This window comes from Chionomys nivalis, chromosome 13 (assembly GCF_950005125.1).
Source record: "Chionomys nivalis chromosome 13, mChiNiv1.1, whole genome shotgun sequence".
Taxonomy (NCBI): domain Eukaryota; kingdom Metazoa; phylum Chordata; class Mammalia; order Rodentia; family Cricetidae; genus Chionomys; species Chionomys nivalis.
This window is the reverse complement of record NC_080098.1, coordinates 63,525,672-63,539,152: the sequence shown is the minus strand read 5'-3', so window position 1 is coordinate 63,539,152 and position 13,481 is coordinate 63,525,672.

The following is a 13,481-nucleotide window of genomic DNA, read 5'->3' as shown; positions in this document are numbered from 1 at the left end:
ACCCACTCCCGTGTTTAGCTGTCAGCTCAGTTCTTCATTTGTTTGTGTCATACAGCTATGAAGTGTAGACTGAGGGAAAGATTTAAAGACAATGTGAGAAGTTAGAAAATAACAAGAAGCTGTAATAACTGACTCTCGGTCATACCGACAGCATTTTGTGTGAGTGCTAGGGCCTTTGAACCAAGGGAAGGAATATAAAGAGAGATACAAGAGGATCAGTGCTACTTTGCTGACAAAGAGAATCACCGTCTAAAAGTGTCACCCTTTTCGAGGAAAAGAGTCCATTTCTGTGAACTGTGAGGCCATATGACGTTATGAAAGCACGTTGAGCGTGTGTGGTGGTTTGAGTAGGTATGATCCCCCTAGACTCATGCTTTTGAATGCTTGGTCCATACAGAGTGGCACTATTAGGAGGTACGGCCTTGTTGGAGTAGGTGTGGCCTTGTTGGAGGAAATGTATCACTGTGGGATGGGCTTTGAGGTCTCATATGCTCAAGCTACACCCCATGTGGCATACAGGTCTCTTCTGCTGCCTTTGGATCCAGATGTAGAACTCTTAGCTCCTTCTCCAGCACCATGTCTGCTTGCCCACTGTCATGCTTCCCACCATGATGATGATGAACTGAACCTCTGAACTGTAAGCCAGCCCCAGTTAAATGTTTTCCATTATAATAGATACTGTGGTCAAGTTGTCTTTTCATAGCAACAAAGACTCTATGACAGTTTGCAATAGGTCAGTGTGGGCTACAATTCTGCCTGTGTACCCACCAGCTTTGGGGGTGTGGGAAGAGACTCACTTTTCTTATGAACCATTATTCTCACCTCTTATACTGAGGAAAGAAGTCCTACATATGTCTGGAGGGTTAAGGCACTAAATGGACTACATTGCACCGTGAGCTCCTCTAAAAGCATGTTATTGTATCACGTTATCTTGAGCTCAGCTATGACACTTGAGCATCAAAAGTACAAGGTAATTAAGATTTTTCTACTGAATATGGAGAAAATGGTTTTATTGTCACATATTCTTATAATTTGCATTTAATTTTATAGTTACAAGGTAGGTCAAGATCAAGTTGTCAATAATACCTTTATCTAGTGTGGGAAATAAAGATCAGGGCTTCACATGTATAGAAAACCGCTCTTCTGAAGGGGCTTCTGATGTCATAAAACTGCCTAGAGGTGAAGAGGTCCTGTTGACTGGGTACCACTGAGCTTCTGCTGGTTTCCCAGCCCAGGATTCTGGGTAGAAATGTGAAGGATTTTCTCTCTAAACCTTTTGTTCCCCTCAAGACAATACAATCCTTGCTGGTCTGGAATTAATAAGAATCTGCCTGCTTCTGCCTCCTGGATGCTAGGATTAAAGGCCCCGTCTTTCTCCTTGTAACTGTGTTCTAATATAGTTCTGAGATCCTGCTACTCCACAGTCACTGACAGCTCAAGGGATTGTGTGTGTTTATGTGTGTGTTTGTGTGTAGGTGTCCACATGTACGTGTGTGTGGAGAGGACAGAGGACATCTTCAGATGCCACCCACACGTACTACCCACCTTGTTTTTTGAGACAGTCTGTCACTGGTTTGGAACTCAGGAAGTAAGCTAGCCTGGCTAGCCAGTTAGCCCCAAGGGTCCATCTGCCTTCAGCTCTACAAGTGGGAGCCATCACCCAGTCAACTAGCCCTGTTGTGTTCACCTGCCTCCACCTTTGCAAGTGGGTGCCACCATGCAGTCAGCTAGACCTAGGGGTCCCCCCACCTCCACTTCTACAAATGAGTACCACCGTTACTGGATTTTCTTTTCCCCCTACAAGATCTAAGGATTAAACCCAGGTTCTTGCAAGGACTTTCCAATGAAGGACTCTCCCTTTCTTGAGGACTACCTTACATATTGTGCAATCAAGTTCTCATCCCTTTCCTTCCATAGTCATGACCCATTTTTTTTTTTGTTTGTCTCTATACTATGTCTTTGATTGTTCCTTTCCTATTCCATCTTTTCAAGTTTGATGCATCATGGAGTCAATTCTGTTTCTATTATTGACCAATTCTATGACCCTATTGAACAGGTTAATAAAATTCTTCAAGCCATTTTTATAACCTGTCAAAAACAGATGGTATTTTCAGGCCCATAATGCTACTAAAAATATGAATAGGAAAACATACATAAAAGTGTGGTTTATGCTGATTATTCATAGACGTGAGATTGTTTCCCCTAAAAGCTAATGTGTTGGGCTTGTATTTCCATCGCTCGTGGTGCCTCAGGTGTCAGAGTTGCTCCATTAGTTTAGAGTTTAGTGATGGGAGGGCCCTGACTTTTAATCTATGGTGATCAGCCCATGGTGATGGACTTTCTTTCTTAGGGAGGATGTTGCTCTAGGGATCCGTTCGGCTGTACTATGCCATCTAGTCTTTTTTCTGTTCTGCAGGCAGCGAGATGTGATGTTCTAGTTTTCACAGAGGGCTTTGGCACTGCTGGGCCAATGACAGCCAAGACACAGAGGAGAATCATTATTTTCTTGACAAAGTACAACTCACAGCAGTCATCAGAGCTCTGAAAATGCCAAGAAATACTGGGAATGAAGAAAACCCAACACAATACTGACTCAAAATCATTGGTTACAGGATTGTCTCAAGACCTCGAGGTAATCTCGGATCAATCTAGTCCATTTAGTGGGCTCTCTCCTTGGATTCACTGGTTGTCATTTATGTCACAAGCCGTTCTGGAAGCCCAGTCTTCTAACACAGTTCAAGAGAGATGTGGTAATTTGGAGACCTCATTCACAGTGGGTTGGGCAGTCTTATGGCTAGTCTCTTAAAACACACAACTTGAAATATCTGTCTCTCTTAATCTGATGGGAAAACCTAAAGCTCATGGAAGCCTTTAAGCTTGCTAAAGGCCGTTACAAAGTAATTTGTATATTTCCCCAAGACATGCAAAGAGACAAGGATAGACTAATAATGACAGAATTTCCTTCGTGAATGGAAAGAGTGGGGCCAGAGCTAAGATGGTGAAGACTATGTGAGCGCCCCCGGCCTCTGATATATGATCACTCTACCAACTTCACAAAGCCTCCCTTCCCTGACCATCCTTCAGCTCCTGTTTTCTCTTCCCCAGTCAAAATCACCACATACTCGTCAATAAGGCTACCCTTCATTACGGAGAGATCAAGGCCAGCTGTAGAGTGGGCTTGTGCTCTCCTGCCGCTGACCTGAGTCTGGCTGTTAGAATGGATAGGAGAGGTTGAAAAAAAGGAGCTCCAGGTGACAGAGCAAATGCTGACTGGCATTCCCCTGCAGGTGAGAGGTAAGCTCTGTTTGCTGTTAGCAGAACATTTGACACCAAGCGGGATGTCCCAGCACCGTGACTCAGTCATCAATCTCACCATCTTTAATAGAAGCAGAACATATTAGTCACCAGTTAGGTACTATCTACGGGTGATTGACGAGGTGATTAAAATAGTTGAATGTGAAAATGTTTCCACACTCAGTGACGGAAGCACACAACGATTCATAGGTGAGTCAGAGGACCTGCAAGATAAAGACCTCAAATTCGACTCTAACACATGTCCTTGCTCTTTTAGGGGTTATAAATAAGTAGTTTCAGCATGTAAAGAGTGTCTCTGTCTACCCACCTTTCTGCCTGGTCTGCGAGCTCGGAGAATCTACCTAACTCAGATGTCTGTTCTCCAGTAACATTGTTCCCCCTACTTCAAGTGATGCGTATGATTTCTGCCCTTTCTCTGATTACCTAGCACTATCTCCCAGGGACAAGCCCTGGCAAGAGCTCATCATTCTGTGTTTTGTTTTCTCATTCTCCTGCCTGCTACCCTCTCCTAGGAAAAGGATATCTATAGTCCCTTTGCAGTGTACCATGTTCTGCCAGACTTGGGCCACCTTTCTTTCGGAATAGGGAAATACACTTCAAAGCTTTCAAAAGGATAGCACTGATCTTTCCTCTGTCTCAGAAGCTTGTGCCTGATATGAATCACAGTGATTAAAAATCCTGGGGGTTGGCGCAATTAAAGGTTGCACACGCCTTTAATCCCAACACCCGGGAGGCAGAGGCAGGCGGATCTCTGTGAGTTCAAGGCCAGCCTGCGGTCTACAAGAGCTAGTTCCGGGACAGCTAGAACTGTTACACAGAGAAACCTTGTTTCAAACAAACAAACAAGCAAACAAAAATCCTCGGGGTCCAGGAGAGCCTTGAGTACAGACAATATGACCAAGTCCCAAAACACATTTACAGTGGAACGGACAGAGAAGTGATGGGAAGTCAGTACATGATGCCATGTGGCTGTTTGTCACCCACAGTGGATGCTGGCTAGTTATTGATCTTTTCGTTTAGAACAGTTATATAAAATGTATCCATCATCATGATAAAGTAGTAAAGATTGCTACATATTTTAATGATAATATTAAGCATTAAGCAAGACTTGTTCAATCATGGAATAGTATTGTTACTTAGCAATTGTAATCATTACTACCAATAATGTCATTTAATAATCAGCACACACTATTTACTTTTTTGTCTTGATGCTGTATTAAGTATATCATGTGTATTTTCTCATTTAATATTTCCTAATAAGCCCAAAGGGCTATTGTTCTGATTTCTATCCATCTTTTTCGGATGAAGAAATCTATGCATATAGAGTTGAAATAAAACACTAAGGTTTTGTTCTTGAAAACTCACAGGACAAAGATCAAACCAAAGCATCATTTCCATGGAACTGGTCATCACTTGAAAAGAGGCACAGCATCACCAGGGTGGCTTCAGGGCCTAAGGATGTTACTCTGTGTAAAACACTTTTAGAACTCATTGACCTTGTTTGATCCCCAACATTCAAACTGCTACAGCTGAGCTACAAAAAGATTTTCTTTTTAAGAGAAGGGATAATTCATTATAACCCTTACTCTCCCCCAAATAAGAATATTTAAACATAATGTCATTTGAAGGATTTGGCATGTGAAAGGCCTCCTGGATATAAAGGTCCCTATTCCGTAAGTGGTTCCCCGAGCTCTGGGATACTCTGTCCTTAAGTGCACAGGGAAAGGGAGGCAGGGACAGACCAGGACAGAGACAGACTTCAAGGACAGAAGCAGCAGTGACTAGTGGTAATGGTGAGCCCGCCATGGCAGGACACCGTAGGAGACCTTGCCAGTGTATGAAGTCTTGATTGCTTCCCACCTGCTATGATAAAGGGGCTCCTCTCATGGGCAGGGAACTGGGTTTCTGTCCTGACTCTGCACAGACACAGATACCTCCCGCAGTGCTTGTTTGCTCTTTAGCTTTGCCCGCAAACCACAGACCAAGATGAGCCTTTCCCCTATATAATTCAAGTTTGAATTAGCACCACCTGCCTGTCCCTCTTCCAAGGTGGTTTCCCCCTCTCTCTCCAGGTCCACCAATCTCTATTTCACCATGTAAAGCTGCATAGAGATAGTGTTAGGGATAGTGTGTATTTTTTTTTCCAAGCTACAATTCACTGTGTCTGATTTTTATTATTGTTATCAGCTGTGACATTTAGATGCTGGGAGTGGGAGCTGTGGCGTCTTGGTGCAGATGCAGTCCCTGCCCCCTCCCCCCACCCCCTGCACAAAGCAGATCCTGAGAATGGAAAGAAGGACGATGGATCACAAAGAGCACACTGACCCAAAGGACAAGATAGGTAAAACCTCCAAGTCAGAATGAGCGCACAGGATCTGACTGCAAATGCTCACGCCTTGGGCTGGAGAGATGACTCGCAGGTTAAAAGCACTGACCACTCTTCCAGAGGACCTGGGTTTGAGTCCCAGCACCCATACCAGGCTGCTAACAACTGCCTATAGCACCAGTTTCAGGGGGTTTGATACCCTCTTCTGGCTTCCTCAGGCACCAGACACACAAGTGACAGACAGACAAACATGCAAGCAAAACACCCATACACAAATTACAAATAATTAAATTTCTAAAACAACCTCAAAGCCACAAATACTCACTTGGTGTTGATTCACACTGGGAATTCTCTCGTCAGAGTTTCACACTTAATGGAATAAGCTACTGAAGAGGTAATTTAAGCAAACTTCTTATTTTTTTGTTTCCTATGTTAGAAAGCATCATTTATCCACTAATAATTTAATAGCTATATATATATATATTATGGTATGTATAGCATATATTTACAGTATGTAAGAATATTAATAAATATATCAGTTAAAGTTGAGTGGAGATTTGGCTCAGTGTGTAGAGTGGTTGCCTGGTACTCATGGAGCACTGGCTTCTATTCCCAACACTGCATGAACTAGGAGTGGAGGGGCATGCCTGTAATCCCAGCGCTTGGGAGGTGGAGGAAGGATATTCAGAGTCTGAGGCCATCCTTGGCTGCATAGTGAGTTCAGAGCCAACCTGCGGTACAGGACACTCTGTCTCAAAGAAGATTAATAATTTCTACCATTAAGAAAACTATCATAATACCATTCATAACAGTTATTAATATATTGATAATACTTAATATAATAATTGCATAATGTGCCGGGCGGTGGTGGCGCACGCCTTTAATCCCAGCACTTGGGAGGCAGAGGCAGGTGAATCTCTGTGAGTTCGAGACAGGCTCCAAAGCCACAGAGAAACCCTGTCTCGAAAAATAAAAAAAAAAAAATAATTGCATAATGTATTTATAATATATGTAACATATGATACTGATGTGCCTATGAACATCTATTGTCTGTGTATCTAATATGTAGGTTAGAGATGAACCTTTCTAAACAAACATATGAGATGACAGAATGAATATATTTTTGGATTACATGTCAATGTGCTTATCCTTCCCCCTCAGTGCTAGACACACAGAATTTTCTGGAGAAAAGAGAAGGATTATTTAATTCTTCCTTTGAAGTCCGGCTGAAGTTTGATTTATTATGAGGAGGAAAATTCCATTTAGCGTTTTCTTTGAATTTGGCGTGATGACTGTCACGCAAGAACTGCCGGGCAAAGGCAGGAAGCTGCGGCCACTTAGATTTGTCTCCTTTATTCATTGTTTTGCATGGAAACGGAGTGCTGACTCTGTCACTGGCTGTACAATTTCCTGCTTATTAGTTTGAGAACATAAGCAGCCAGTCTGTCACTTTCCACACTGTATGGGATGACAGTGTTTTGTTCTATGGACCAGATTTACCCAAGTCTTTCTGAAGCTCTCGTGACAATTTGGAAGGATGCTGTCCATATTTGGGTTTCCCTGACCACTGATCCCTTTTACTTATCTCTTATATTCAAAAGTGATTTCCAAAGGAAGCATTCGAGTGAAAACAAAAGCAAAACAGACAAGTGACTGCATGAAGCCAGCAAGAGCCTGCGCTGGGCCATTTTTCTCAAGTCCTAAGTGTGTCCCTGCTAGAAGCTTCTCCAGTCAAACGCCTTTCTACCTCTCCCTTCTGAGAGCCCAGCAGCGTGGGGCTTCTGATGTGTCTTATGTTTCATAACTTCCAATTGCATTACGAAGTTTCCACTTGGATATATAAATTTCTCGATGGAGCCCCATTTTTCTCCCTTCTGGCTGTGAGGCAAAGCACAATCGGGTTCCCCAGCCCCTTGTTCTATAACTGTGGCTAACACGATAACACACAGCCGACGGTTACAGAGATTCTTTATGGCATGTCCAATTCTGAAGAAGAGCAGCCGTCTCAGAGAAAGAGCAACCAGAGAGACACACAGGACCGGAACAGCTCAGCGGAGCATACCCTTGACAAAGCCAATTGACTCCTGCTTGTGTAACGCAATTCATTCTCCTGGGGAGAATGAAGAAACCAGGAGGCTCCTCCCTTCCACATACACCAGGGTCTCTGAGATCATAGATCACCTGCTTCCTGTGTCTAAAGGGACACCTGTCAGCGCTCGAAGGCAGTGAAGATTAGCTCATTCATTGCATTAGCATGGTTACCTCATTTCAACTGGGTATACTACTGGGGCATTTCAAGTTCAGTACACCTATTGAGCACCTACTGAGTACTTCATATATGTAGGGGCCACAGTGAGCAGATGGATGCCTGCTGTCTTTAAGCAGCTTGCGACATTTAATAATTACACTTGAGTCCAGAGGTGATGTGAAAATGAGTAAATAATTATAAAGCATGGTAACAAATGCTTTATAAGAAATGTGCAATAAGCAGCATAACAATGAGCAACATAAACAAGCTGCCTTGAAAGTGGAGTAGGAACTCCACATAAGAGAAACAGCCTAGGGCGTGTGAGCCCGGAGGAGGCAGGGTAGAGGATGACGGGAGGTAGTAAGGACTCGGTATGTTTGGAGAAATACCTGAGCATTATGCTGTGGGTGAGAGATCTGGGGAAGTGGTTGACGTAGTTTCTTCAGAAGAGCCGCAGTCCTTCAGTTTTGTGTTTTGAGATTCAGAAGGATAAGCCAGAGTCGGGCAGTGGTGGCGCATGCCTTTAATCCCAGCCCTCGGGAGGCAGAGGCAGGCGGATCTTTGTGAGTTCGAGACCAGCCTGGTCTACAAGAGCTAGTTCCAGGACAGGCTCCAAAACCACAGAGAAACCCTGTCTCGAAAAACCAAAAAAAAAAAAAAAAAAAAAAAAGAAGGATAAGCCAGGAAGTGGTAGAGTGACTGCCCACAAAAGAGTTACAAAGAGGACCGCCAGCGGGGTGGGGGATGGCGACAATCCAAAGTCAGACTGCACATGGGATTTCAAGACTGTATTTATAAAAATATGTATGCTGTCTGGAGGTGGTGGCACACGCCTTAAATCCCAGCACTCAGGAGGCAGAGGCAGGTGGATCTCTGTAAGTTCGAGGCCAGCCTGGTCTACAGAGTGAGTTCCAGGACAGCCAGAACTGTTACACAGAGAAACCCTACTTGAGAAACCAATACACACACACACACACAACACACACACACACACACACGGAGAGAGAAAGAGAATGAGAGAGAGAGAGAGAGAGAGAGAGAGAGAGAGAGAGAGAGAGGGACGTGTTCAGATTGGTCTGATTATACAGTTTATCTAAAGACAGCTGACTTCAGGGCCTAGGGAACCAAGGAGTTTCTGGCTTGCATGAGTAGGCTGCTGAGCAGTCCACATGGAACACCTTGCTTAGTGAGTATGTTTTTGAGTGTCTTGAGTTGAGGTAACTTTCAGTGTATCCGGGTGGAAGCACCCAGGTGTTTCTATGTATGGGTGTTTGTTGCTAAGGAAACTTTTGACTTAGGAGTGTCCTGGCATCAGCTGGAGTTCAGGAGAGGGATGGGCTAATCCAGACATAGGAGAGAAGGGGTAGAGGACTGGGAGCCTGAGGGTTTTCTGACATTCTATCCACCTTACACTCTTCATCATTTGTGCCATTGCCTTGGACCTGTGGTATAGTGAGGCCGCACACCTCAAGAAAAGAACCCACAGGAAGACAGAAATCTCTCACCTCATGCCAGGTGGGGAAAGAGCAGGACTGAGGGTCTTGTAATTGGCCTACGTGCAGAAACCCCAGGGACCTGAAGACTTCCAATTTCCAATCTACCTTGAATGGTCCCATCACTTCCCAGCTCTGGGACACATGGAGGACAAGCCTTCAACACACATGTCTTTGAGGAACATTAAAGATCTGGTCTCCTTTCCAATACCCTCTTTTTGTATCTATCTCTGGAGTTCCACAGAGATATTGTAAAATATTATTGAATATAACGGTCTAAGGCACTAAAAAATATTGACTTATTTTTAAAAAGTACATTACAGACACATTCCTACAAATCAAGAAAAGAAATACTAGAAACTTAAGTAAGATTTCCAGTGGAGTTGTAAGTAATAAGCTTCTTTCTGTCGACCTGAGACAAAATAGGAAACAGTTACTAAAACTTGCCATTTTAGTTAATTTTAGAACATTCTAGATGCTGTAAACTTTATATACAGAAACAAATAGTGATTGCTCAGAATTAAGTTTTTATTCAACCAAGAGACGTTGTAGTTGGTCACAGATTTGATCTTGGTAGACAGAAAAGGGAGGAGCTTTTGTACTTGACCATGAATCCTTCTCTGTAAATACTGTCTGAGTCACTTAGAGTTTTCACATCCAGATGGAAAAGTGCATCATTTGCTGCATTTGGGAAGCCAGTATGCCATGTTTCATAAAACTGAAAGGTGAACCCCTCTGCTATTGTGGGGCTGTGGTTACTCTTAGAGCTGTGAATGTGTCCAAGCTGAAAGTTTTTACTTTTTAAAATTTGCCTCTTGGGTACCCAGTGGTTAATGAACTCTTTGGAGGTCTTGAGGCGAGAATATGGATGTTAGTTTCCGTTCATTTATAGCTGGAAGTCTGTGTATTTTGCCCTGTGGAGAGATGTACAACAACTCTAACTGTGAGGGGATTTTGTTTCGAAGCAGATATAAACACACATAGCTGACATCTAACAATCTCAGTTATTGGTAACTGTGGCATAAAATATCTGTATCTGGGCTGGTGAGAGGCTTAGCAGGCAAGGGCACCTGCCACCAAGCCCGAAAAAGTGAGTCTATCCTCGGGATTCACGTGGTGGAAGAGAACTGATTGATATAAGATGTCCTCTGACCTCCACACCCATGTCCTGGTACTTATATAAATGTATAAGTACACACAATAAATTAATAAATATAATAAATGTAATATATAGAAGCTAGGCATGGTAATGCAAGCTATAATCCCTGAGCTTGGGAGATGGATGAATTCAAGATAATCTTTGGCTACATAATCAGTTCAAAGTCAGCCCAGAGTCCATGCGATCTCAATAGTTTTGACTTTGTTTCTGTTAGTTTGTTCTCTCAAAAACAAACCAAACAGAAACAAAGATAAAACAAAAAACCTCTGTCGTGCTGCTGGCACATAGGTTACTGTTAATATATATAAAGCATAAGGCACACATTAGCTGTCTTTCTGTGACGTCATCATGTTTCTGCCTCTGGCTTCAACTTTGCTGTGTGTTGCTGTGTGCTATTGACAAGCTGCTTACTCCGCCAAACCTCACAGTTATTTGTCATGTAAAATGTCTGTTCAAGATGTCCTTCAGGAACTTTTCCATTGAAGATGACATCTTCCCAGAATCTTTGCCTCTAGCCCCAAATTTCTAATTCAGGATCCTTCTTCCTGGGTCGTTTCCTCCAGTGAACGAACGTTCCTTTTCCCTGTGTGATTTACAGTTTATACCCAAGTTCTTTATTCATACAAAAAAAAAATAACCTAATTTTCAGAAAATATTGAAGATGTTCGGTTTAGTGATATTCATCTCTTGAACCAGCAGTACTCTCTAAAATATCTTCCATATACTCATTTTCTTTTTCTTTTCTTTTCTTTCTTCTATCTCTAGCAAAACTCCGACAGAATTGTTCGTATTAGGTTTGCTTCTTCAAGCTTGTTTCCTTCTCCTTTTTCCAAACTTGGTTTTCGTGGAACTGATAATGACGGAGCCCAGAGCCTGTGGCAGACTAGGCAAACACTGCTGCTGGGTTCTGTTCCCAGCCCTCTTCCCTCACTGCTCATCCTGACGTCAAGCCCTTCCTGCATGGACTTCCATCTGCACACTTTCACTAAAACCCTTCTGTGGAAGGTGGCACAGACCCTCACTGTTGGACCCTTTGGTCCGTTCCCAATCTTCATTTTACTCCTGTGATGTCGTTAACTGTCCCTTCCTTGAAGTAGCTGTTTCTCACCTCAGCCCTTCTCTACCTTGCCTTGTGTTTTCTTTCATCTTGGTAGACAGAACCACATTGGCTTTGTTTCCTCTCATTTTCCAAATCAGTGTGTACAACCAAAAGATAATGGGAGCCACATATGTGATTTTAAATCCCGTATTAAGTAGGTAAAATAAATGAATGGAATTAATATTACTAGCATATTGAATTTAACCTGACATACCCAAAATATTAAAATATTAAAAGAAGTAATCAATATAAATCACTACAGTGGTAAGATCATTTATATTGTAGGTGATCATACATTTTCTATAGACTGATTTAATTATTTAGTAAGTATATGTCAAATTGCTAGGTTCTAAGTACTAGAGTACAACAGTAAATGAAGGAATGAATGAATATAAATAAATAAACAGACAAATGACTCCTTTTCCTAGTGGAGTCTGTTTTCTAGTAGGAAAGAAATGGACAAGAAGCAAGATGGTCAAGTTAATTATGCTACAGTATGAAAAATGGTGTGTTGAGGTAGCAAGTGAACTCAAGGAGGCAAAAGAGGGGTCCAGGGATATAAGGGTTTGTGTGTGTGTACCAATGAAATGGCTTTGTCGTTCACTGTATTGAGACTGGGAGCCTTTGGAGGGCTATACACAGAGGAAATCCATGCCATGATTTAAATTGTAAAGATTGTTTTGGCTTTTGCATTGAGAATATAAAATAGAAGATCATGGGGAAATCCGGCCAGACAGCTGCTATTGCGGTAATCTAGGGTGAGGACAATGCCGGTTGTGATGCTTCATCTGGATTGTCAATTTGACAAGATCTAGGACCACCTAGCAGACAAAATTCTTCGTAAATTGGTGAGGGAGGTTCTAGACTGGGTTCTAGACCACTCTAAATGTGCGTGGAACTGTTCCATGAACTGGGGTTCTGAAAGAAAGGAGGCTGAGCAGCAGTGTTCATGACTTCTTGCTTCTTGAGGGCAGATGCAGCTGGATCAGAGTTCTCGGGTTTCTTCAGCCAGGATTCCCCTGTCATGATGGGCTGTATCCTTTGGAACCGTAAGTCCAAATAAACCCGTTATTCTTAAGTTGCTTCTTGCCAGGTGATTGCTCATAGCAGTGAGAAGAGTTACGATGCGGTGGCTTTGACCTGTCACCTGGAAAAGGGCTGAGAGTTCTGAAAAATCAGCCACACACATCAAACTGCTCCAGGAGGGTTGAACACACTTGTCCCGCTGAATGGTTTCATGACTTTTAGTTAAATTAAGCTGCGCTTCCTTGTAAACGCTACCCTAACTCCATTTCAACTTGGTGGCCTCTGCCTGGACACCACAGACGCATCGTGGTTGTCATCGCAGACTGTTCTTCTGGACAGCCCTGATGTGGGCGGAGTCAACAATTCTGTGCGCTCTCCAATCAGCTGCCTGCTGGGTCCCTCCACTTTCTCATCAGGGTTTTATTATTCTAATCTGTGTCTAACAAGTGTCCCGTGGAATGTGGCCAGGACACTCAGTTCCAGTCTTTCTGTCTGTGGTTCCCTTTGCCTGTCTGCTCTGCTTTCGTTTCACTCAGGTGACAAATGTCAGCACTTTCTACACTGTTGCCCCAAGCTAGGGATCCTACCAGCTTCCTACTTCCTGGCCTCCTTGTTAATTTGCTTCCTTCTCCAAGATGGAATTTGCTTCCATCTCCATGGTCTCTGAGTACTTCATTTCCATCACTAAAGACAGTTTTCAAATCTCTCAGTTGGGCCACTGGGATAGTTCCTAAAGGAGTAGCTTCAGCCATGACTATACATTAGAATTACCTGGGGGTTAAACACACAAATCTATATCCTCACCGCATCCCTCA